General features: G+C 46.3%; 1 protein-coding gene across 2 annotated transcripts in view; it reads left to right on the top strand.

Moving 5' to 3' along the window:
• Window positions 1–22,559, top strand: part of LOC117209523 (homeotic protein ultrabithorax) — a 137,927-nt gene extending 115,368 nt beyond the window's left edge. For both annotated transcript variants that reach the window (XM_033451664.1, XM_033451657.1), the window contains one exon: window positions 21,281–22,559. The gene's annotated coding sequence lies outside the window, so the exon portion shown is untranslated. The remainder of the gene's footprint in view (window positions 1–21,280) is intronic.
• The last annotated feature ends 2,681 nt before the right edge of the window (window positions 22,560–25,240 follow it).

Here is a 25,240-nt window from a genome sequence, read left to right on the forward strand (position 1 = left end):
GCGGCGTGCTATCGTACGAGTAGTCGTCACGGTGCAAGAATTTGACGGACCTCTGGTGGCGTACGTCCATACGTCAGCCTTTTTCGTCGCCTAAATAAAGAACGGGGCATCGAGAATTGCCTGTGTCGATCGCTTGTTCGCGGGCCGACCCGGTGCCATGGCACAGATATACGCGAAGATAAATTTTGACAGTGAACAAGAAAAGGCAATTTAGAGGAATTCCGGCGATCTACTTTTATAGGAAAGTTTGCCCTGTATAGGCGATAAATCGCGCCACTGGGGCCCGAGTCTGAAAGCTAGAAATATTTAAAGGTATCTCGATCCCGAAATCGTGTTCCCGGAGCCACGGATCTATAGACAGATTCTATTTCGTCGCGGCGGGAGCGTCTCAGATCGCAACTTTTGCCGTTCTTTTATGTGGATAATACTATCGTTGATACACGGTGATTCGTTAAGTTTGTATCGGTTTTGACGGTGCACGATGAAACGACGATCTTTGCTTCGTCGATATTTGTCTGAAATATGAATTGTACACGGTCGTGTCATAGGAACTCGATAAGGTATGTTTAACGATGCTAGGAACCGCGAGTATAGTAAGTAGTATAAGCGGCTTTGCACGAACTGTTATTTGGTCTATGGCATTGCGATGCCATCTAGTGGCTTTAACGACATCGAGCTTAATTATGGCCGCCTCACTCCTGCTTCCGAGGGCGTGGTTAAGGCGGAGACTAACGGCGATGTATATTTCGTCGTATTGGCTCGTCACTCTTTATCGTTCGTCTCCATGTTCGTCGATATAAATCTACATACTGGACAGGAAGGATTTATTCCCTGGAATTTTTCTCGCGAACACTATCGCGGAAAAGTCTGGCGATTCGTTGGTGGCGAGGGATGCGAGAAAATCTTCGAGGTGGAAAATTCTGTAGTACTGCGCGGCACTATTTTTTGTTAATTGCTCGTTTCCGTCGTAGATGGCAGCACGGGTCGACACATTCTCGGTTGATAAAGCAGCAATTCTGCTTTACCGACGGCTCAATCGGTACGTCGTTTAATTTAGAACTCGCTCCTACTTACCCAGCTTAACGCTATTCCACGGTAGTCCAATGATGGCCGGTAATGCATTTTATGGTTGTTTTTATCGACGCGGTCGTACAGTAACTTACGTTGATGGTTCTGGTTCTCAACGTCGGGATCCGTGCACCGTGCTCAAGGCAACTGTATGTATGCGATCGGGGTCGTGCCTGTGTATCCGTGTACACTGTACGTGTATACGCTGTTGCGCTGACTCGACTGGACCGCTTGCATTTTCCCGACGAACGCATTCTCATGGCTATTCGTCAATAATCCAATAAAGCCGCGCGACTAGCGGCCTCATGAAGACGGAATAAAGTACCGACAGCGTGTGATTTTATTGCGCAGTAAAGCGTGATTCCGACAGATTGATGCACGATCTTTCCTCTCTCTTCCTCTCGCCGCCTTTCTATTTCTCGTTCGGCTCTTTCGTTCTTTCGCGCGCATATATTCAACTGCCTGCTCGTCAAACGGTAGGTCGGGGATCTTTATTGGCTGTAAAGGAAGACATTTTACGATCCATAAAAGCGTTTATAGCGCTCGAGCAGTCTTACCTCGGTTCTTACACCCCGGTTATATCCATTACCCCTTCCGCGGCCTTTCCAAGGGCGGCCACTGGCACGCGCTCTCTCCGCTGCCTTTGAGATTTACAGGTTACGCTCCCGGTAACACCTCGTAAACTTGGCTTAACGACTTTAACCGGGCCTAACTGCTTCCTTCCTGCAATCAGACCCTGACCTACCTCTCGAGCAGACGTCCTAGAAAAATTTCAGCGTGACCACTGTCCGTGAAACCACTGTCTCTTCATCTCCTTTTCAACTTTTACCACATTTTCACCGTCGCAATTTATCTTCCCCTATCTTATTCGAGACTTTACTATAAATTTCATTGCCCTTTCCTTCCACCATTAAAAAAAAGAAAAAATAATCGTCTAATCGAATACTCCATGCATTTCTTCCGATATTAAAAAGAAAAAAATTATTATTTCTCGAAATTCTCGTGAAACGTGATTGTGCATCAGGTTTCACCCATTTGCAAGTCAATATCATCCTTCTTGATCGACGATTAATCTGTACATTATGGAGAGGGAGAGGATATATTCGCAAGGCCACCGGAGATAAGTTCGTGTGCAGCAGGTGCGTACGAATTCAGAGCAGGAACGTGCTCTTGGCCGTGTCTTACGAGAGAGTCGGGTGCGGACTGTTCTATCCGCTGTTTTATGATTTGTTTTGATTACACTTCATTACCATTTTACGCCTTTCGTTGCCACGTAACTGGCTGGCAATAACTCTTCGTTGTTGATTCTATCGCGACGTTTACGACCGTCATTATTAGCTGATACCACTTGAACTCTCGTAAAGTCTACGCCCGTGCGTCCGGGACATCCGCTTGCACGCTGGCCAACAGCACGTTGGGGGTGGGGGATTCCCGGCCAAAGGGTGGTTGCCTGGAGTGGGGAGACTTATGAGTTGCCGGATCGTCCGGCAGATCGCGTCCTTGCAGTTCGTTCTACGTCTTAATGTCATACTTCATTTATCGAGGCCTTTCTTCCTCCTCTTATCTCTTTACGACGAATCATCATAGCCTTGGGCTTGAAACGATTGCCTCGGCTCTCCAATGCCTTCTTTCTTCATTTTTTCTTACTCTCTCGCACTCCCGTTCTACTCATCTCTTGCTTATTATCTTTGCTTTCATTTCGCGTGCGCCTACTTTCCGTCGTAAATTCTGCCACGACGACCGACGGCGTGGTATCGGAGTATCTTGATGATTTCGGTGTAAATTCAAGGTGTCGAGGAAATTTATTTGTCACTCGACGAACGGATAATTGGACATCAAAAAAACACCTATGTTTCCTTCTTTCCTTTTTATACTTCTTTTTTTTTTAGTCACGTTTTGAGATTTATGAGCATGGAGTTCGAAAGTCAAGATCGTATTTTAATTTGCGTCGTAGATATTTCCTTGACGTTGCTCGAACGGACGACAGCGGCTTGTTTACTCGTAGGTTTACTTGCTTGTCGCGTGAATTCATCTATCCGCTTTAGAACGGGCCGAAATAATTCCGGACGTGAAAATATTTCTCTTGCGCGTCTCGCTCTTAATAACGTTCAGAATTCGAGTACAAAGGGTCCGGCTCAGGGATCGGGCTTTAATTTACGTGAAATTTTCGTACGGTGCGGCGGTTGAGCACCGTGCAGCGCTACACAGCGCGCGCGATCAGGCATAAACAAAGGCTTTTTCGCGCGGCTTGATAGCTTAATAAATGTAGCCGCTGATCCGCAGCCTGAAGGAAGCCGCGAATTTCGTAAAACCCGGTTTTGTACAACGGTATTAGCATTTAAAAGTAAGTTGCGCGCGCCCCGTCTGCCGGCGCCATTGGCCCGCATTTACACAACAATGAGGGGCCGCACTCTAAAAACTCCCAGAATCCCCGGGCTCCGAAGCGAACGCGGTGGAAAGAGCAGCGGAGACGTTGGACGAAAAAGAAAGAGAAACGGAGAATCGTAACGCCATCTCGATCTTTTCTTTACTTCCTCTCCCTCCCACCTCAATTCCCTCGTGTCTCACCCTCCCTGCAGCCTCTCCTCATCCTCTTCCATTTCGGTTTTGAGGTTAGGGTGCTGTGGGTCATAGAACGGGATAGAGGAGGCAACGGCATACAGCCTCCGACTAGAACCTCTTGCAACACAAAACCTAAGGCTTCCATAGCCGTTTTTTTCGTCGTTTTCTTTTCGGGTCTTGGCTAGCCACAGGGAGAGGATGGCATACGCTTCGCTTCGTCTGCCTGGATATTTCTAACACATACGATACACGCCACATCGTCGCCCTTCGTCTCTCCCTGTCTCTCTGTCTCTCTCCCCTCCCTTCCTACTCTTTTCGGACTACAGCGTGATGGCTGCTGCGACGTTGCCAAATTATCTTACATAACTACTTAATTTTTCTAGGCACCACCGATACCATGAATTCGATCTCTTCGTCTTCTTTTTCTTGTGCTATGCTTGTTTAAAACAGATCTATATTCGGCACGGTTCGTAAAAGCATGTTTTATCAGTAACTAAAATCAAAATTTCGAAACAAAATATTGTTTCTCATCGTAATGCTACAAAATTTGCGTACGTAGCGATACTTGCGGTATCATTAAACTGCTTGTTCGTTAAAATTGTGCGAATACTTGAATGGTAGAAATTTCCAGATGTTGATGTTCGGAAATCGATTGTATCGCTATATAGAAAAACAGGTCGAGAACAACGAGGTGGACGCGTGTTAACCGTTTCACGAGTTGTCGCGCGGCAAAAGAGCCGCGACAAACGTTTCACGAGTAGTTTTACGCCTTCTTCGTCGTGGCTGAAAAAGCACACGGACAGTCTCGGTGCTCGCGGCGCGCTGCATTTCTCTACGTGTCTCGTGTGCGCGATTACACGGTTCGTTTAACGCGGCAAGAATGACCGTGCGCGCGCGTCCGCGTTGTCCATCAATCGCGGGCAGTGGGGAAGTCCCCGGTGTTCATATGCCGTGCCCGTGTCCAGCAGCGAATAATTGCGACCGATAACGCAACGCCAACGCGGCCGGTAGCTTAATTAAAAAGAAACGCGTGAAAATCGTTCCAACGATTCGAAATAGGGATATCGTCCGGCGGCTCTCTCTCTCCACTCTCGACTCGAACGTTTCCAGTTTCGGACGGCTGCTTATTTATACAGACCACCCGGGAGCGAGATCGCGTTGAAATAAAGTGGTACGAGCTAAATGTTCCTTGACCACGAGCGCCCGCGCGCACGTAATAAATATCCCCGCGTGGAATTTATCATTGTTCGCATTACTTTATCGCGGAACGAGATTAATGTCTTTATCCGTGGTGTGACCGACTTCCGTCGATTTCCTACCTTCACGGTTTTACCTATCTTTTCGTCTTTTACTTTGCACGTTCTCGTCACGTTTGCGTTCGTATATAAATTTCAAGGAATTTTGTAACAAGAAATCAGGATCGATAGAAAGAAGTAGCGAAGAAGTTGGAAAGATTTTATTGGTCGTGCAGATGTTCGAAGTATGAGTTATAGGTGGCGTTAACGCGTTTCTTTCTCCACTCTGTCCTCCAGTTACAAAGATTCCTCGTGTAATGCGTTCATTGTACGCGACCGGAACCCTCGGTCGCGTCAACTTCTCCCTCGTTCGCAACCCACTTACACACATCGTAGTATCGAGGTAACCTTTCTCGAGTCCCGTTGAAGTTCTCGAAAACTTCTTCGCGCTCGTGGGCCGTGCATAAAGGCGAGCAAGTTTACGAGGATGCCGCGGCAGGGTGAACGGGCTGCCTAATTGCCATACACTCGACGGGACGCTTACCCTTCAGGAAGATACACTTCTGGATCGCGGTGGAAGTTGGAAAAAAACCGGGAATGCATCTTTTCTTTCGTTCTCGCGCCAACTTTATATACTCTCCATATTTTTTTTTTTTTCTTTTCATTTCTAAACTTTCCTACCTTTTCTATTAAATTATAAACGAACCCTCTCCGACTTCTTGATATTTAAACGCTTGAAATAAAATGATATTTAAATATTTAAATAGTACGGTACAGCGATATAAATATTCTTTTGCACGAAATAGAAGTACGCAAAGAGAAATGCGGCGAGACTTCATAAAACGCGAATTGTACAGGCGAAAGGGGTGGAAGAGATAACAGCCGTATTACGTAAGCGTAATATCCGACGATACGAAGCGAGAAAAAATTGACGCCACTTTTAGCCGGTGCCTCCTTCGTTATTCTAATGCCTGAAAAAGTTGCGCATCTTTGCAAATTATGGCAAGGGGTGGAACAAGTCGGAGGGACTCTCTCGGTGGTCTCGCTCGATCCCTCGGCAGATTATTCTCGCATCAGACCGCGGCCGCGGTAAATTATTCGTTTTCGACTAAAAACGGACAATGGAATAAAAGTTTGGAGGCAAGTTTACGCTTCTTGATCGAATAAATCATATCCACGCTGGAGCGTGCGAGCGCGCGAACGCGCTTTAAAAGTTCAGGCAACGGTATGAGCGGTAGCGAAATATGAGAACTAATTGCGACGCACTCCGCGGGGAGTTAAATCATAAGGAGGTGGGAAAGGGTGGTTAGAATTTTCAGTTGACTCTCCACTCTCTCTTTTTCTCTTCACTCGGCTGTATATAAACTTAAGAAGAAGCAGCGGAGACGAAAAGGAAGGGACGACGGAGCGTAGTTATATCCCGCGCATGTTGCCAGTAGCTCTGGTGTGTTTTTCATTTTCTTTATATCACCCTTGACGCTCGTAAAACCATTACCCGTGACCGAGCGAACGCAACTTCTATATAAAGCGCATCGGTGTGTACACATCCACAGTCGCAGCGATCTACGCGGTCTTTGATGATACTGGAACTTCTTTCGCTTCCTCGTTCTACCCTCTAGCTGGTTCGCGACGACGAACCCAATTTCCTCGGCGACGGGAATTCCACCCCTCGGATTTTCTTCGCTCACGTGCCCACGGGAAGGATTCAGTTTTCCCCGATACCAATTACAAACCGTATACCACTTCTCCTTCGCGATTTCTCCCTTCGCAATTCCTTCGAACTGCTCCCTCACTTTTACCCGATTCCCTCTTTTTTTTGTTCCTTTTCTTTTCTTTTCTTTTTTTTTTCTCAATTCCATGGCCGATTCTGCTCGTTCTGGCAGCGATCGAAATTACCTGCAACAATCTTCACTTGTTCTTTATTTAACTGGAACAACCGAAATACCGGCACACGGCTCATTACACTGGGGCGTCGAGGACGACTTGATACTCCGATGTGTAGATAAGTCAGTTAGCGACTCGCTCTAGCGCGTTCCAACGTGCAGCCTTTTTTGCGTACCTCGTCCTCTTATTGCCCTCCTCTCTCCTTCACTCCTGCTCACTCCTGGTGGGTGATTCATCATCGGCGTCGTCCTCTCTCCTTTCTCTGGCTTGGCTGGTTGGCTGGTCTGACTGGCTGGCTCGCTGGCTTGCTTGGTTTCTGGCTTTCTGGCCCCTGGACCCGCGTACCTCCTCGTCTCTTTCGCTCCTTCTCCCTTCCTCTACCTCTACTCTATTACTCGCTCTTCTTCCTTTTCCTCCTCCTCCTCCTCCTTCTCTTTCTTCTTTCTGCCGCTTCTCAGACGTCTATGTACTCGTTTTACTCCTACACTGGAGTCGTACCAACATGCAGTTCTGGCTCGGCAGGGCGCTCTTTCGCGCTCTTCGCTTATAGGTATTGCCGCATTTCTCCTGGCACGTCCTGCAGCCTACGAGAGGAGAGACGGTTCCGCCGGTATCTCAAAAATTTGACCACGTTCAATTTGCTCAATTTACACCTGCGTCCACGATCTCGAGTCTTCCTTCGATGTTTCAACGATCGCGTAACTTTTCCTCCCTATACGACTCCACTTTTCGCCTCCATTTGCACAAGTTAGCTTTTGATTAATTGTTTCCTGCACAGATCTAAAAACAAACAGATTATTGCCGACGTTACGCGCTGCTACATGTTCTTATTCGTACATGACAATGTACGTGGAATTTCCAGTCGATACACGCGCTTATTTTTATGATTATGTGTGTAAGGAACAAGCAACGAGACCAGCACTCGTCGCAAATCTGCACGGTATTTACGTTATTCTTAGAGAAGCGAAGAAATGCGACGATTTCTTCATTATTTCTGCCGACTATCGTTTTCTCGCGCGTGCTATATCCCAGCATCTCAGCATTCCGTCTCGCTGTGGGTTTAAGGAGGATCCCGTGCCTGTTCCATGGTGTCCGATATATCCCTGGGTCGCATCGCACCCGGTCAAGATATCCGCTCAGTTAGGTACACCCACTATAAGGGAGAGTACGCGTCGCTATAAAACACGCGAAGCGATATATTACCCGGCGATATCACTCTCCGGCACGAGGCGATACGGTAATATTTCGCCCGGGTACGCTTGAAAATGTTGCCGGTGTAAACACTGCGGGGGCACGCCGTGGATCGCCGTCTGCGCGAGAATCCCCTCTTATTTCCGGCTGATGTTCCCTCGTCATCGAATACCCACGATGCTTTTCCTCCTATATCTTCTCTTCTTCATACAACCGACGAGTCAATTATGCGGCGACACCAGACAATGTTCTGACTTGCGTCCAATCTTCCTCGATCTTCCCTATGTGGGTGTACAACAGAGTGAGAGTCTGTTGGAAGGAAACGCTGCGTGCCACGGGTCAACACGATTTTTCTACTCTTCGACGATTTCGCGTGTATCTAAATCGATAGTCGGTCGATAAGCGACGGTCCGCTAGGATCTCGTTTACCTGGCCGAGACTGTGCGACCCGGTGTGAAATATCACGACGGTAGAAAGAGAGGAAAGGATCTCTCGGCAGAGGTTCGCTTAGAAGGGACCACCTTTGGTTTCGAAGGTGGGATTTCGGTAATTCGACGTATTCGGGAACGGAGGAAGACCGATGGAACTTGGCCTGGCTTCGACGGACGAAAAGGACGTCGCGTGAGAGAAAACGACGAAGACCGTGGGGCAAGGACGGACGAAGAGGGGCAGAGAGAAGCAAAGAGAGAGAGAAATGGGTTGGGTATGGGGGATAGAGTAGGGGCGGGAGGGCGTTCCACGGCACCCTGCATGGGGTAGCTTGCAACCTCACGCGACACTAGAGCCATCTATATCCCCGGAGATTTATGAGTTCCTGGTGCAGCGGCTGCTCGCAGCAACTACACACCACGCAGTATCGGGTCCGGTACGGTGTTGGTGCTGCCCCCTGTCGCGACGGGCGTGCTGTTGCCCCGCGGGGGTTACGCGCAATTCGCGCTCGTGCAACGTCGCTCTGATAAAAAACTTGCGACTCGATCTCAATCCGATGCTTCTGCGAACTTCCTCCGCGCCGTCTCGCGCCCTTCGCCGTTCCCTTCGCCATCGCCGGACCTAGCGATCTCTCCGTCTCTCTTTCACACACACACGTACGCTTCTTGCGACTGCACACAGCGTCGCGCCGTCTCGTTTCCTCTCGCTCGTCGCTCGCACTTGAAATATCGATCATCATTGTGTTTCCTACGCGTTTATAGACTGCGAACGCATTGAAGTTATGGGGCGATGCGTTTCTGTGTCGTCCGGGTTTCTTCCACCTTTTTTCATCCTGCGTCGCGTTGAAGACTGAGACTGTGTGGGTGTACCTTGTTTTTTTTTTTTTTTTTTTTAGTTACAAGTAAGTGCGAATTGGGAGACCGGTATTTAGTATCGTTAGATAACCCTGGTTTTTCTTCTTAAGTATTAAACGTACTGTTGAGTCATAGGTAATTGCATTTACGTTGTTCATTTTGAGTGTAACAATTTTATCTTGCATTCTGTATCTTATACAGAGACTATTGCTTTTTACCATTGTATCAATTTCCCAGTAAAATGGAATATTCCAACCCAATCGGTTACGCTCGACTCTGACCTGAGACTTCCGCGGAGGGGTTGAAGAAAATAAAGTAAACCGCTGGTTAGTGCTACTAGATTCGTAAAAAATGCAATCTCCTAATCGAAGTGAGAATCGTAGAACGCAGGGAAAATTGTCTGTATCGCGTCTGGGTAGGAAAAATCGCAGATGCGATCGCTTGCACGATGAAGTCATTTGATGGAGCGATCCTTGAGCGAGAAGAGGGCTAGATGGTATCTCCTTGAAACAAAGAACTGGCTTGCTCGATGCACGAGAGACAAGAGGAAGAGGCAAGGGGGGTAAAAAGCAATCGGCATCGATGGTGGATCGTTGGAAGGAAGGAAAGGCACTCGTAAGTGGAGATTTTTCAAGTGTCCCCTCGACGCAACCGTCCATTCGCACTGTATGCGATAGCCTGCATGGGTAACCGAATAAAATAGCAAGAACGAGGGAAAGAGAAAGAGAAAGGGAAGGAAAACGGGGTTTAGCAGCGGTGGCACGAGGGTACGGGACGACGACAACGATATGAGTACCGGTATCTACCTACCTATGCTTCTGCTCTCCAACCCAAACGCCCCATCCTCTTGATGCGGCCGGTTTACGAGCAACCTGTGGTAACGAGAGCGATAGATAATAACCGCTCCGTGCTCAACCCCATCCCTTTTCTCGTCCTCTTCCATTCCTCTCTCTCTGTCTCTCGCTTGCACCCTTCCGTACGTTTCTTGTTCTAGCGGGCTAGAACGCTGCTCTTGCACATGGATATTACCCGTCGGTTATTTTTTCTCGATTCGCGCGCTTGAATTTCTTAAACGCTCGTTGGGAACCGAGGCCGTGAGATTCGATTTACGACCGTAAAATATAGCACTCGATTGCTCCACGTATCGGGAATTTCTTTCGTAGAAGACGGGTGAGCTTCTAACGTAAACTTTCGCGGTTCTGCTAAGAGTTGGATTTACAATAGTTGAACCAGTTACGATAAGCAGAGATGAGAATGAATGAAGAGGTTGATAGAAGAATGACAATTAATCTGCGGTTATAATTGTAGAAAAATACATCAAAGAATAGTTAACGTCAGATAATAGTTCATTTGTGTGCAACTAATATTCCTATGGAGAAAATTGTAGAACCACCGAGTCACACAAAATGAGTGGTTTTAATCTTCTTTTCCTTGGTAAATACTGTTGAAGTTGATTGATCGTAGAACGAGTTGATGAATTATGAAGAAGTTGATAGAAGAATGACAACTAATCTACAATTATAATTGTAGAATAGTTAATGTCAGATAATTGTTCATCATTCTGCAACTAATGTTCCTATGAAGAAAATTGTAGAACCGCCGATTTACGCAAAATGAGTGCTTTTAATCTTCTTTTTCCTAGCAAATAACGTGGAAGTTGATTAATCGAAGAAAGAGTGGATGAATTATGAAGAAGTTGATAGAAGAATGACAACTAATCTACAATTATAATTGTAGAATAGTTAATGTCAGATAATTGTTCATCTTTCTGCAACTAATGTTCCTATGAAAAAAATTGTAGAACCACGAACTCACAGAAAATGATTGGTTTTAATCTTCTTTTTCTTGGCAAATACTGTTGTTACGCCGCGCGACTCTCTGCCTGGCCCAGGTCACACACCGCGGGCCAGACGGACACCAGATGTCCGCTCTTCCGTACGGCGTACCCTCAATAGCCTAAGTACCCGTCATAAACCCGAGTAATTTGCTCGTTAAGGTCCTTCAGACCCAACAAATGTCCTTTTCTAAATCAGTTTCTAAAGACTATTGTTTACTACGGCTTGGCAAGGGAAAGTTGGGTTTTTCCACGTACGATGCTTCCTAATAACAACTTTCTATCAAGGGCAGCTAAGACCCTTCCTAATCCACCAACCTTCGTTTAACCAATTAAAAACGAAGCCTATTCCCTCACTCTCCTAAATAACATCGGCTCCAACAAATCCGATGGTCCCGTGCGCTGGAGGGACCGATCCTTAGCCTTCCACCGAGACAGCATCGTCTCCTAACGGCACTGATTCTACATCCTTCGAACGGTCAACATCCTTCGAGCGGGTATACACACCCGCAGATCAGTCACTCACTCATCTCGTACATACGCACCAGTGTAACTATCCTCGTTATAAGTTGTGGAATAAACGGTGACCTAACTTACTACTGTGCACTTCAATCAACCACCTCTATTAGCCTAAACGCAATAGGGGATCGATCATCTCGCGGCGTCGATTGAACAATCGTAACAGGAATTTACGACTCCTGTTGATGCGCTTCTACACGATCGTGTCTCCCCGCGAGTGAAAGAACATTTTGGTCCTTCGAGCCGGATACGTGTCAGTGAAAGAGTGCACCCCAGTTACCACGCAACATCAAGGTAAGCTCGCTCAAATTGTCGAAATCCCTCATGGCTCCCCCTCAGGAAGAACGCGTCCGGCAATTGCTGCGGAAACGCGAAGGATTCAGACAAGAATTAGAAGCGTTTCGCACATTGCTCAACAATCACGAGGAAGGGACACCCGTGCATGCTATTCAGCGTAATTTGCAAGACTTAGAGGGAGAGTTTGCATCGTTCAAAAAGAGCCAATGCGAATTAGACGACAGAGACGAGGGTCAAACACTGAAGGACCGGGTTGACCTACAACAGAAGTTCTACACCATCGCCGGACAGGCGTCCGCCATCCTTGAGGAGGCAAACAAGCAAGCAGAGCCAACCACCACAAATCTTGCAACAAAGCCATCGGACATGTCATGGCCGGAACCCGTCGATTTGCCTAGAATTCAGCTACCCACCTTTTCTGGAGCCTACGAAGATTGGCCGGGGTTCGCGGATCAATTTCGCTCCACGGTCCACGATAACCCCCGCATAGACGACTGCAAGCGACTGATGTATCTCCGTTCTTGCCTAAAGCATGGGGCAGCTCTAGCGATCGCGTCATTAAGCAATGCGGCAGCTAACTACGCAGTCGCCTGGGAAATATTAGAACGACGGTATAACAGACCAGCCAAAATTGTCGAGAGACACTTGCAGGAGATATTTGACGCAGCCTCCTCATCACGGATAGCACATCGCGATTTGCAGTCCTACACGACCAAGTTGGAAGCTCATTACAAAGCCTTGGCCGCCATCGGACAACCAACCGCAGATGCCCTGCTTTTGCACCTATGTACCGCCAACCTGGATCGGGAAACCGATTCAATATGGAAGGAAAAGATCAGGTCCACATCATTCCCCACGTTCCCGGACTTCTTGCAATTCTTGAACGATCGCTGTCAGGTCATAGAACCTGCAAGAACGACACGCCCACCACGAGAGCAGGCATTTGTCACGTCACGATCACCGCCACTCTGTCCAATCTGCCATGGACCACACAAAATTTGGCGCTGCAACACCTTTAGGACGAAGACGATCGACGAACGGATTCGAGCCGCCGAGGAAATCTCAGCGTGTACGAATTGCCTGCTACCAGGACACAAATTGCAACACTGCACCTCTGGCTCTTGCCGCATCTGTGATCAACGCCATCACACGCTCCTACATCGATCAGACGCGCCAATGAGCAATCAGACGCCTCCCACCACGCCGCCACGCACAAGGAAAGCTCCGTCATACCATCCAAATAACCCATCAACCGGCCCCGATCTGCGCCTGCAAAAAACGCGATTCGGGTGGGTCATCGGGGGGAGCCCACCTTCCCCAGGACCTGCCAGGGTCTTCCATGCCTCCACAACGGAACTAGAGACGGACCTCACCCGCTTTTGGGAACTCGACGAGGGACCTCAGATAAAACACTTATCGGAGGCGGATCGACGATGTGAGGAGCATTTTCAAAATCACGTCCCACGCACCAGCGATGGGCGATACATCGTCGCACTCCCCTTTAACGACAAAATCTCGTCACTCGGATCATCCATGGCAATGGCGATGAAACGACTCGCCTCTCTCCAGCAGCAAGTCAGACGAAATCAACAGTTCGAAACAGCGTATCGGGCGGTCATTCAGGAGTATCTGGACTTGGGCCACATGACCAAGGTTGCATCACGCCACGAACCGGAGAACGAGCTAATTCCAATCAAAAATCGTCTGGAAACATATGAGACGGAGCTCCGCGCCATCCAAAACGAGATTGTAAGCATAGATGAGGAAGAGATCGAGCGCGGCCTCGAGATAGCCGACGAGTACGAGAAATCAGAACTCCGAGTAATCACTCAACTGAGCAACCTACGACTAACTACGACGTCACAATCGACAAACGACGGATCAGCTGCTGGTCGCGAGTCTGCTTCGCTTAAATTACCGGAGAATCATTTTCCTGGACATAATGCGAAGACGCCACCTTCGCCATTGCCACGAGGGCCTACGGATAAGGGAAGTAACAAGGACTTAAACAAAACACGCAACGCTATTCAAACTCCGCGGACGGAGAAGATCGCATCGACTCGAACGCCGACCTCGCCGCGAGTCACGCGCAATTCATTGCACAATACTAGCAGCGTGTCACCTAAACGCGACTTGACAACAATCACGCTAGCATCGTCGCTACATGAACAATCTGATTCAACGCTGCCAAACGCCTTAAATCAGAAAACGCTTCCCATGCGGACCTCATCGCGTGACACTCACAACGTGTCATCCACCCGAGACCCAACGACAACCTCGCTCACATCATCAGCATCGCAACAATCTGATTCCACGCCATCAGACGCCTTGAATCAGACAGCCGCTCAAGAGTCTCTGGATCAACAGACGGAGGAAAGCTTACCAGCCGACATGCCGTCTCCTACTACATTATCGCCGAAATGGAGCACACCGACGAATGGGCTGAAACAAAACACCATACTCGTCGATGTCAGTGCAGCCTACAAGGTGGACCACTTGCTCTCAACGCAACAACCCTTAGGCCTGGCCATCCATTTTCCCTGGCAGCTACGGCACCTACGGACGGCAACGACTCATACGGAGCCGAGCCTCTTGGACCGAGATGCAAAATCTTCCCACTCCAGATCCAAACCTAACCAAACGGAAGGTATGATGTCTCTAATTCTGTCTTTCGCAGAAAACTGGACCACGCCGGTCCAACCATCAATCATCATCAAGAAGGCGCGATACGAATGGGTCAGCGGGGGGAGCCCTGTCCCCCAATCCACCGAAGACCTCCTTCACGTCTTCATTGTGCAACCACACACGCATTTCACGTGCCTTTGTGGAATCGGCGAGCTGTACAACGACACCTCCTGGGACGAGGTGTCTCACGATACTTCATGGGCCGAGCTGTTTCACGACACGTCCTGGTTCGCGAACCGCAATAGAAAATCGCCAGGCAATGCAGATGACCACGGCGATCCAGAACGCAAGGAAGACAACATATCCTCTACGCACCGGACTTTCGACCGTATCTTCGAAGTCACCCTGGCGACAACGGCCTCATCCAGACTACCACAAGTCATACGGCAACGAGCATCTTGGAACGACGTGCCACGCAGCGCGTCCTACCAACGAGCCAACCCGATCACGCAGAATAAGGACAATCAGCAATCAACAAGGAGTCGGGCGGCTGCTCCAATTAACTCCACCTTTAATGAAATTTTGATCGGTACCCTCTCAACGGGGGGAGGATGTTACGCCGCGCGACTCTCTGCCTGGCCCAGGTCACACACCGCGGGCCAGACGGACACCAGATGTCCGCTCTTCCGTACGGCGTACCCTCAATAGCCTAAGTACCCGTCATAAACCCGAGTAATTTGCTCGTTAAGGTCCTTCAGACCCAACAAATGTCCTTTTCTAAATCAGTTTCTAAAGACTATTGTTTACTACGGCTTGGCAAGGGAAAGTTGGGTTTTTCCACGTACGATGCTTCCTAATAACAACTTTCTATCAAGGGCAGCTAAGACCCTTCCTAATCCACCAACCTTCGTTTAACCAATTAAAAACGAAGCCTATTCCCTCACTCTCCTAAATAACATCGGCTCCAACAAATCCGATGGTCCCGTGCGCTGGAGGGACCGATCCTTAGCCTTCCACCGAGACAGCATCGTCTCCTAACGGCACTGATTCTACATCCTTCGAACGGTCAACATCCTTCGAGCGGGTATACACACCCGCAGATCAGTCACTCACTCATCTCGTACATACGCACCAGTGTAACTATCCTCGTTATAAGTTGTGGAATAAACGGTGACCTAACTTACTACTGTGCACTTCAATCAACCACCTCTATTAGCCTAAACGCAATAGGGGATCGATCATCTCGCGGCGTCGATTGAACAATCGTAACAGGAATTTACGACTCCTGTTGATGCGCTTCTACACGATCGTGTCTCCCCGCGAGTGAAAGAACAACTGTTGAGATTGATTAATCGAAGAAAGAGTGGATGAATTATGAAGAAGTTGATAGAAGAATGACAAATAATCTACAATTATAATTGTAGAATAGTTAATGTCAGATAATTGTTCATCTGTCTGCAGCTAATATTCCTATGAAGAAAATTGTAGAACTACCGATCTACACAAAATGAGTGGTTTTAATCTTCATTTTCTTGGCAAATACTGTTGATGTTGACTGATCGAAGAAAGAATGGATGAATTATGAAGAAGTTGATAGAAGAATGACAACTAATCTACAATTATAATTGTAGAATAGTTAATGTCAGATAATTGTTCATCATTCAGCAACTAATATTCCTGTGGAGAAAATTGTAGAACCACGAACTCACAGAAAATGATTGGTTTTAATCTTCTTTTTCTTGGCAAATACTGTTGAGATTGATTAATCGAAGAAAGAGTGGATGAATTATGAAGAAGTTGATAGAAGAATGACAAATAATCTACAATTATAATTGTAGAATAGTTAATGTCAGATAATTGTTCATCTGTCTGCAGCTAATATTCCTATGAAGAAAATTGTAGAACTACCGATCTACACAAAATGAGTGGTTTTAATCTTCTTTTTCCTAGCAAATAATGTGGAAGTTGATTAATCAAAGAACGAGTTGATGAATTATGAAGAAGTTGATAGAAGAATGACAACTAATCTACAATTATAATTGTAGAATAGTTAACGTCAGATAATTGTTCATCTGCCTACAATTAACATTCCTATGAAGAAAATTGTAGAACTATTGATCCACACAAAATGAGTGATTTTAATCTTCTTTTTCTTGGCAAATATTGTTGATGTTGACTGATCGAAGAACGAGTGGATGAATTGGTAATAGAAGAGTATATTGAAATAATTAAAGGTACAAGTATAATGTTTAAGCTTATCCAGATCCTCGCTGTCTTAGTGTTACGATACAATGGAATAGTAAGGTCACGTTCGTATATTTACAGCAAAAGGACAATACCAAAAAGGTTAACCTCATAGCTTTAGCTAGAGGCTGCAAGGAACATAAATAGAAATCTGTCTATGACTTTCTTCGTTGCTAGACCTTGCAACCCAAAACATAATGTATATTCAAGGGCACGATAATATGCACCTCTCCTTGTTTAGAATATTTCTGCGTAATAGCAGTCTCCAGGTCACGGATATACATAAACAAAGATGCAGAGTTTTTCTTGAAATAATTACTTCAACAAATACTAAGAATGTATAGATGATTTTTCATAATATTGTAGCGTCGTGTACAAGGGGCTGTGGGGGTGGCGGGAGAATTATAAACAAGCGGTTGGGGAACATGTGCGTGGTGGGGCTAAGACAAAAGACAAGGGGTTGCTAAGTGACATAAACGAATTAACAGCATTGTGAGTTGAGAAGTGAGAGAATACGAATTGCATTACCGAGAGAGTGACGAGAGTTGCAAATTAACAATCTAGTTATCTTAATTATAGTACGTCATTGTGATTAGTTCGCGTTAAACAACCATCGTTTCCTGTTTAATCAACATCTGTTTGATCCATTTATTCTAAATAAACTAATTGTAGTAAAGATACTACGATATTAACGTTGAGTTGCGATCGAAACATATTATATTTGTGTTATTCTCAACATTTGGCATTTTAATTATAATTATTTATATACAGTAGATTCACGGAAACACGTATTCCTCCCCTTTCTCAGATTCTACGAATTAATCGAGGATTTGCAGCCCTTACTCAAATTCTCAAGCTGTTCCAAGGCAAATTCCCTCTAAACAACCTGAAATTCTCTTTTCGGGCGCAAAGCGAAACTCGTATCGCCCTCGTCGCGTTCGAGATTCGTGCTTTCGGTTTTTGCGAGCTTTAAGCAACGTTAGACTCGTGCGACGTAAAGGCACGCGGGAACGGGAATTTATTGCGGCTTAAAAACTCCGGCTTCCTTCGGAAATCCTGATAAATGCGCGAAGGAGCAACGCCTCCGTGTATATACGTACGTTTAAACTCGTTACGCAGCGACTCTAGGCCGAAAGGCAAACTTACGGCAAAAATGAAATACAGCCACGAACAAACAAGCCTGTTCTCGCTCTAGGCTGTTCCTAGCCAGCTTCTTCTCGCCTGATTTTACTCCCGTTTCTTCCTTTCCGCCCATTTCTTTCCCTATTTCATTTCCCATCGAACGAAAATCACAGGACGAACTCGTGACAAGCCAGGACTTTCATATTTTAAAGAGGAATTTGAGAATTCAATATTTTGTCAATTCTCATAAACGAAAATCATAGCAGAAACTGATGACAAGCCACAATTTTTATATTTTAAACAACTTGATTTGAAAATTCAATATTTTGTCAGTTTCCATCAAAAGAAAATTACAGGACAAGCTGACAAGCCACAACTTTCATATTTTAAAGAAGAATTTGATTTGAAAATTCAATATTTTGTCAGTTCCCATAAACGAAAATCACAGCAGAAACTGATGACAAGCCACAATTTTCATATTTTAAAGAATTTGATTTGAAAATTCAATATTTTGTCAGTTCCCATAAATGAAAATCACAGGACAAACTGACAAGCCACAACTTTCATATTTTAAACAACTTGATTTGAAAATTCAATATTTTGTCAGTTTCCACCAAAAGAAAATCACAGGACAAGCTGACAAGCCACAATTTTCATATTTTAAAGAACTTGATTTGAAAATTCAATATTTTGTCAGTTCCCATAAACGAAAATCACAGGACAAACTCATGACAAGCCACAATTTTCATATTTTAAACAACTTGATTTGAAAATTGAATATTTTGTCAGTTCCCATAAACGAAAATCACAGCAGAAACTGATGACAAGCTACAACTTTCATATTTTAAACAACTTGATTTGAAAATTCAATATTTTGTCAGTTTCCATCAAAAGAAAATCACAGGACAAGCTGACAAGCCACAACTTTCATATTTTAAACAACTTGATTTGAAAATTCAATATTTTGTCAGTTCCCATAAACGAAAGTCACAGGACAAACTCATGACAAGCCACAATTTTCATATTTTAAGGAACTTGATCTGAGAATTGAATATGTCGTCGGTCAATTTTATATAATTTCTCCAGTTTCGTTTCGTCTCGATATTAAACACACCTACGTGTATGCAACTTCTTGCAACTTCTTTGCAACTTCTTGAAATATTTCAAAAATTCATATGGTACTAGTATTGTTATTCTAATGGTACGAAAGTTCCTACGTTTGTCAGCTATTTCTGAAATCCCCGTATCTCTGAATTTAACGAATCTTCTTCCCAACTACGCAAGGACAAATATACAAGCGGAGTATCGAAGTTAGAAAATCGATAGGAAGAAACTCACGGTCTCGTAAGAGCGTGGAAGATCGTATTTCTTAAAACAAGATCGCCGTGTGATTCCGCGCGAATGATAATGCGAATGCTGGATTTAGTAGAATTTAAACAATACACGCATGGAACCAAGTTGTCCGTGTATCGAAGAAATCGTAGAGCACGTGAAATGTAAAAATACGAGCAGAACTATTAAAACGGGGGAGGAGAATCGGTCGATAGGATTGAAAGGAATAACTGGAGCCAGCGTCGCTGAATTCAGACCGACGATATTCGTTGGGGAAGCGAAAGAAGCAGGTCGTATAAGCGGATAGATTGAACAGTTGGCGCGAGTTTGCGGCTGTAAAATGTGCCGACCTTGCCAAGTGCTCGAGAACATCCTCTCCACCTTTCCGTTTCCTTCGTCCGCCTTTGTCACGACGGCCGATGCAGCCAGGGCAAACAACTTCATCCAAGTCCTTACGGGTACGATCTTCTTCCTCCTTCGATCTCGCAGTTACGAGAATTCTCCTTGCTATTCCGAGGCCACGACCAAGAACGAGCAAGACAAAACGTAAAGAAGTTCTTTCGTTAAGTTTATAATCTTTCAGCCGGAACGATCGGACTCGATGAGAAAAAGAAAGAGTCGCAGTCGTAGGAAAGAAAAGGGGGCAGTTTCACGAGTCGTCAGGACCGACGTGGGATCGAGAGAGCGTCAAAGGGTGGTAAGGAAGAATCGGCGAGTGGAAAGTAGCAGCTGGTTATAAAAAGGAAGATAAAGGGGCGGCGACGGCACGCGGAAGAAAAGGCAGAGAACGGCAGCGACGGATTGGCAACGGCCACTGCCTCCGCTCTGCCCTCTTCCTCCCTCAGACCTTCTCGACCCAACCCCTTTCGCTCTTAGCGCGGGCTATCGATATCCCCGAGATACAGACACCACGAAAGACCGGGCTCAACGTGCGTGTGGCCGGACAAGGCACCACGTGCATTCGTCCCATTACAAAAGAAGCTGAACCAGCGCCGGACGACCCTACCCGTCGTGTCCTCCGCGCGTTCAACGTACGAACCTATGGACCGCGCGGTGGAACCTTGAACCGTCTGCAGCATCCTTCCGCGACTCGCCACCCCCCACGGAATAACGTCGATTTTTTTCCAAATCTTTACTTTTCTTCGAAGAGAATCGATGCAGTGGATGTATAAAATATTTTTGGTAGAAGACGATGGTCGGATTTGACGAAGAATGTTTAGGGATTGTAGGAGAACGTCGATTTTTCCTGCTTGTCAACGATACCCCGTTTTCTCTTGCGACGGTACGCGCGATCATCTTCGTGTAATCGTACGATGTACGCGTAATTGCGTTTTATACGATACTGTTAAATCTATCCGTTAATTTTCTCTCCGTTGAGAATTGTGGATGTTCGAAGCGGAAATAATGTTACAGGAACACTAAATTTATAATACTTGGCATTAATATTAGAATAGTAATATATTTATTTTATGGACGATTTCTTATACAGGGTGGTTGGTAACTGGTGGTACAAGCGGAAAGGGGGTGATTCTAGGCGAAAAAACAAGTCGAAAATAAAGAATACAAATTTTTCATTTGAAGCTTTGTTTTCGAGAAAATCCACTTTGAATTGTCGCTCGGTACGCGTCCACTTTATCGCGCCTCGTTAGAACGCATCTCATTGTAGATCGTTGTCTCGATTGACGTTATTTAAAAAATTTTTTCAACTTTTATTCTATATTTTCGATTTCTTTTTCCGCTTGTACCACCAGTTACCAACCACCCTGTATATTCATCCATACACACTTGCACGCGTCTCAGCACTTTCTTCCGACTGTTAACCGACTGACTACTAGTTTACATTCGTCTGTTTTCGAGACGCCGCGCACACACATACCTCCACACGCTGATACCCACATACAAGTATCTATACTACGCCTTTAACCCAGTGCAGCACAGAAAATGATACATATCTCGACACTGTCTGCTTTGTGGCTTATTTCGCAAAGAAAAAGAAGCCGCTGCCGACCAGTCTCGGCGGGAAGAAACGCGTCGACGAAACACCGCTCGTCACCTAACACGGCACGTTCTGATTTCTGTTTCAGGTGAGTGGCAGGCTGCATCCACTGTCTCTGTAATGCCAAATAGATGGTCGATGTGCGTATCTGTCGATCGTCAATTTATCGGTTGCGGCGAATCGGATGCTGCACCCGGTGAGTGACGAACCCGCCTCCCGCTCCCCCGCGCGCCAGCACCACCACCACCACCACCACCACCACAACAACCAACCCTCTATGGAACCTCCTGTAGCTCACTTTGACCAATAATCCCGCAGACCAATCAGTATCCAAGTGCACAGTGACGTCCGTACAAGCCTAGTATTGTCGTAGTCCCCCCGTTTGCCCCCTCCCATTTTCTGGCCTCTCTATCTGTAGTCCCTGCTTTGGCGCAGTAGTGTGTAGATAGAGGGGGTGAGTTATACGGAGTAGTTCCGTTCGTTGAAACAACCGATCTCCGTCCGTCTCTCGTTTTCGAGCGTGAAAGGTCGACCGAGGGACGACGATACAACCGCGCGTGAACGCGTCCAAAGGGACGAAGATGAAGAGAGAGAGATGGGGCAAACATTGCGTGTGTGCGTGTCTCTCGAAGGTCTATCGGACGTCTCTCGTCGTCCCATTGTCTCGGTTTGTTATACGATTACGATAAAAGTAGTAGGCGCGCTGGGGTGCGCGTAATTCTCTGAAACCTAAATACGTAACGAAAAGCCTACGAGGTAATTAGTAAGTTAACGCTTAGGAAGGTGGACAAAGTATCCGCGAGTGTCGTCGATGTTGCGGAAGGATCGGCGGGGGGGTTGCGTCGGTGAATTTGTCGATTCTATGGACGCGTTTCCCAGTGACAAGAAGAGAATTCTCGCGAATCTCGATTGTACAGAAAAGAATGAGAAAGAAAATGCTATATATTTCGCGAATGCTTCCTTCCTCCTCCTCCTCCCCCCCGTTTTTCGTTTACTCAGCGTTCCTCCGTTTGTTTCGCTTTTCGATCGCGCACGCTCGACGATACGCGATCCCTTCCTCAGCGTGTTATGCTACGACTGCTGTTGATGTTATGTTTTTGTTAATTTTTTTTTTTTTTTTATTGTCTGCGAAACGACACGAGAACACGTTTCTACCGTCGCCGTGTGTCTCGTCGTTGTTCGAGCGCAGCTCGCCGATCTCCATGAGAAATTACGTCCGACAGATGATAACCGTCGTCCTGGTGCTGACGATCTCGTCGGGCACGGCGCGCGATAAAAACGTGTTCCTTTCGATCGGTACAAAATATATATGTTGATGTTCGATAATTTTGTTAAATATTATATATACAGAGTGGTTGGTAACTAGTGGTACAAGCGGAAAGGGGGTGATTCTAGACGAAAAAACAAGTCGAAAACGTAGAATAAACATTTTTCGTTCGAGGCTTTGTTTTCGAGAAAATCCACTTTGAATTTTCGGTCGGTACGCCTGCACTTTATCGCGTCTCGTTGGAAGGGATCTCACTGTAGATCGTTGTCTCGATCGACGTTATTTTTTTGATTTTTAAAATTTTTATTCTACATTTTCCACTTCTTTTTTCGCCTAGAATCACCCCCTCTCCGCTTGTACCACCAGTTACCAAGCACCCTGTAGAAACGTTTATGCGATATACATACGCGCCTGCTGGATACGTACGAGGCGCGCGCGTTCGTCCCACGAGTCGAACGTAACGTTTTTCCCTCTGTACGTCGATTATCGCATCAAGAGAGAAAAAAGGAACAAGAATGAAGTTAAAGATACAAACAGATTCCTTCACCTTCGTGCTATCCCTTTTTCTTTCGCTGTGTTCGTTTATAATTTCTCCCTCCTTCTCACTCTTCCTCTTTCTCTCTTTCCTCATCTGTACGCGAATCGCTTCGATCGCTGACTCTCGGCTCGAGCAACAGAATCGAACGAAACTCCGATAGTCTCTAACGAGCAAGATTATTACATTGTACGTACCTACCTAGTACCTATAGACGCCTACCCAGACACGAAGTGTGCGTGGCGCTATCCTAAGCAAGTAAAACAACTATTCTAGTTAATGAATGTATACGAATAGCCGCTAAGAGACACGCAAGAGTAATAGGTAAACGCAGTATTTCTAAGAGGAATGTAATGTTAATAATTATTTATTTTGTGGATCTCGGTGAAAACGGGAAGAATGGAATAACGATTAAAAAAAGGACAAAAAAAGAAAAAGAAAAAAAAAAGAAGAAGGAAACGCGAAACGAGGAGCGTCGAAACGAATAATAAACAAACAAAAAAAAAATTATATATATTATATATACGAATATAGAAAGAACGCATTCGTCGGTCTGCTGTGCTGTAACGTTTTAAAATAACGGACTTCTTGTTTCTCTTTAGGCGAATAGGCCTATATCTTATAGGGGTAGGCGTTATCCATTGCGTAGTGTGGTAGCCGCAATCAATCAATCATCATCATCATCATCGTCGTCGTCGTCGTCGTCATTTTTTCTGTAAACGTAATTTCCTTTTTTCCGATGGTGGCGAGAAGAAAGAAAGGAAACGGAGAACGCAGAAGGCAAAACGCGCAGCATCCTCTTTTGTAACATATTTAGGGATATCGATTGTTTTACCAATTTGGATCCTGATTGTATGTAACCCGCGAGAGCGACCAGGGCCGCACCTGCTGCCTATGCGTGAAACGGTGTTGTAAACGAGAAAACGGTGACCTTTTCGTAGGGGCGGTTGCTGTTCTGAACGCTATTGTAATATTACCTTGATTATACGATTACTAAGGAAAAAAAGGAACAAAATAAATGCGATGTAAACTTGATCATGCGTCTTTTCGCTTTTTTGCCTGCGGCCCTGGCCGCGTACCAATCCATCTGTGAATCTCCTGCATTCCTCCTTCCGGCGATCCGTGTTTCCCGTAATATTTCCCGCCCCCGTGACCGTATGCGCCGTTCCATTGTCGTCCACGGAAAACTAACAGCTTTATTTCCGGTGGCTTTTTTTTTTTATTTTATTTTTCCCCCACTGAATCTACACCATATGTATATACACAGATCGCATACGTACTTTCGTCCTTGATCATCGATCGAAGCTTGCGTCCGAAACGGGGCTGAAGAATCGCCAGCCCAGCGATTTGCCATTTACCGTTTCGTTGTCGTTGCAAATGTAACGTTAAAACTGTAAACGCGAGAACTGTGCGAACGGGGATCGTCTATACCGCACGCGTACCGTGGTCTCGTCTTTTTCGATTACGTAACGACGCTTCCGCGGTTACGTAACGCGATAAAAGAGGGCAGGAAAGAGGGAGATAAATTCGGGACACGACTCAAGGGTAGTCGGTAAAACGAGCCAGATATTTCGCTGTTGGGATCGTTGTCAATTCCTGGCCGATAACCCGCCAGTGTCCGGCCGGGCTGAACGTGCAACGGTTGCTTTACGACGCTTAAGCCGCGCTTCCAGGCGTCCTGCCGGTGTCCCCGGCTTCTTCGTGGAACCGCCTTAACGGGCGTTGCGTTGATCCAGGGTCGAGCTTTCTACGGCAGCCCATAAGTCTCGCGATGCTCCGGGATATTAATATGTTATTGCGGAAAGACGCCCTCATGAAAGTCGACAAGCGCTGGAAAAATATGTCCGCGCGTCCCGACGTCGTCCCGGCTCTCGGGGGTGGCGACTGCCACGGAGCAAGAGAGCGTGTGTTCGGCTCGGGGGATGATACCGCGGTAGCGAGTGCCACGCTGCTGCTGCCTGCTCGCTACCCTTACACACCCACACGCCCTTGTTACTATCGTGCACGGGGCGCGGGGTGCGGCCGGGGGTAGAATTCACCAGACGCCATTTGTATTAATGAAGCTGCCGACAATGGTGCACGCTCGATGAATTATGTACCTAGGTTCGAAGCCGAACGAAACGCCGGCCAGCGTCGATCCGTTCGCCTCTACTTTGCCAGTGACCTCACGCATCGCGCCCTCCTTGCTTCGCCGCTCTCTTAATCGCGTCCAGGCATCCCCGTGTTCCTCGTCATCCGATAACGCC

This window comes from Bombus bifarius, unplaced genomic scaffold (genome assembly GCF_011952205.1).
Source record: "Bombus bifarius isolate JDL3187 unplaced genomic scaffold, Bbif_JDL3187 scf7180000007968, whole genome shotgun sequence".
Classification (NCBI taxonomy): Eukaryota; Metazoa; Arthropoda; class Insecta; order Hymenoptera; family Apidae; genus Bombus; species Bombus bifarius.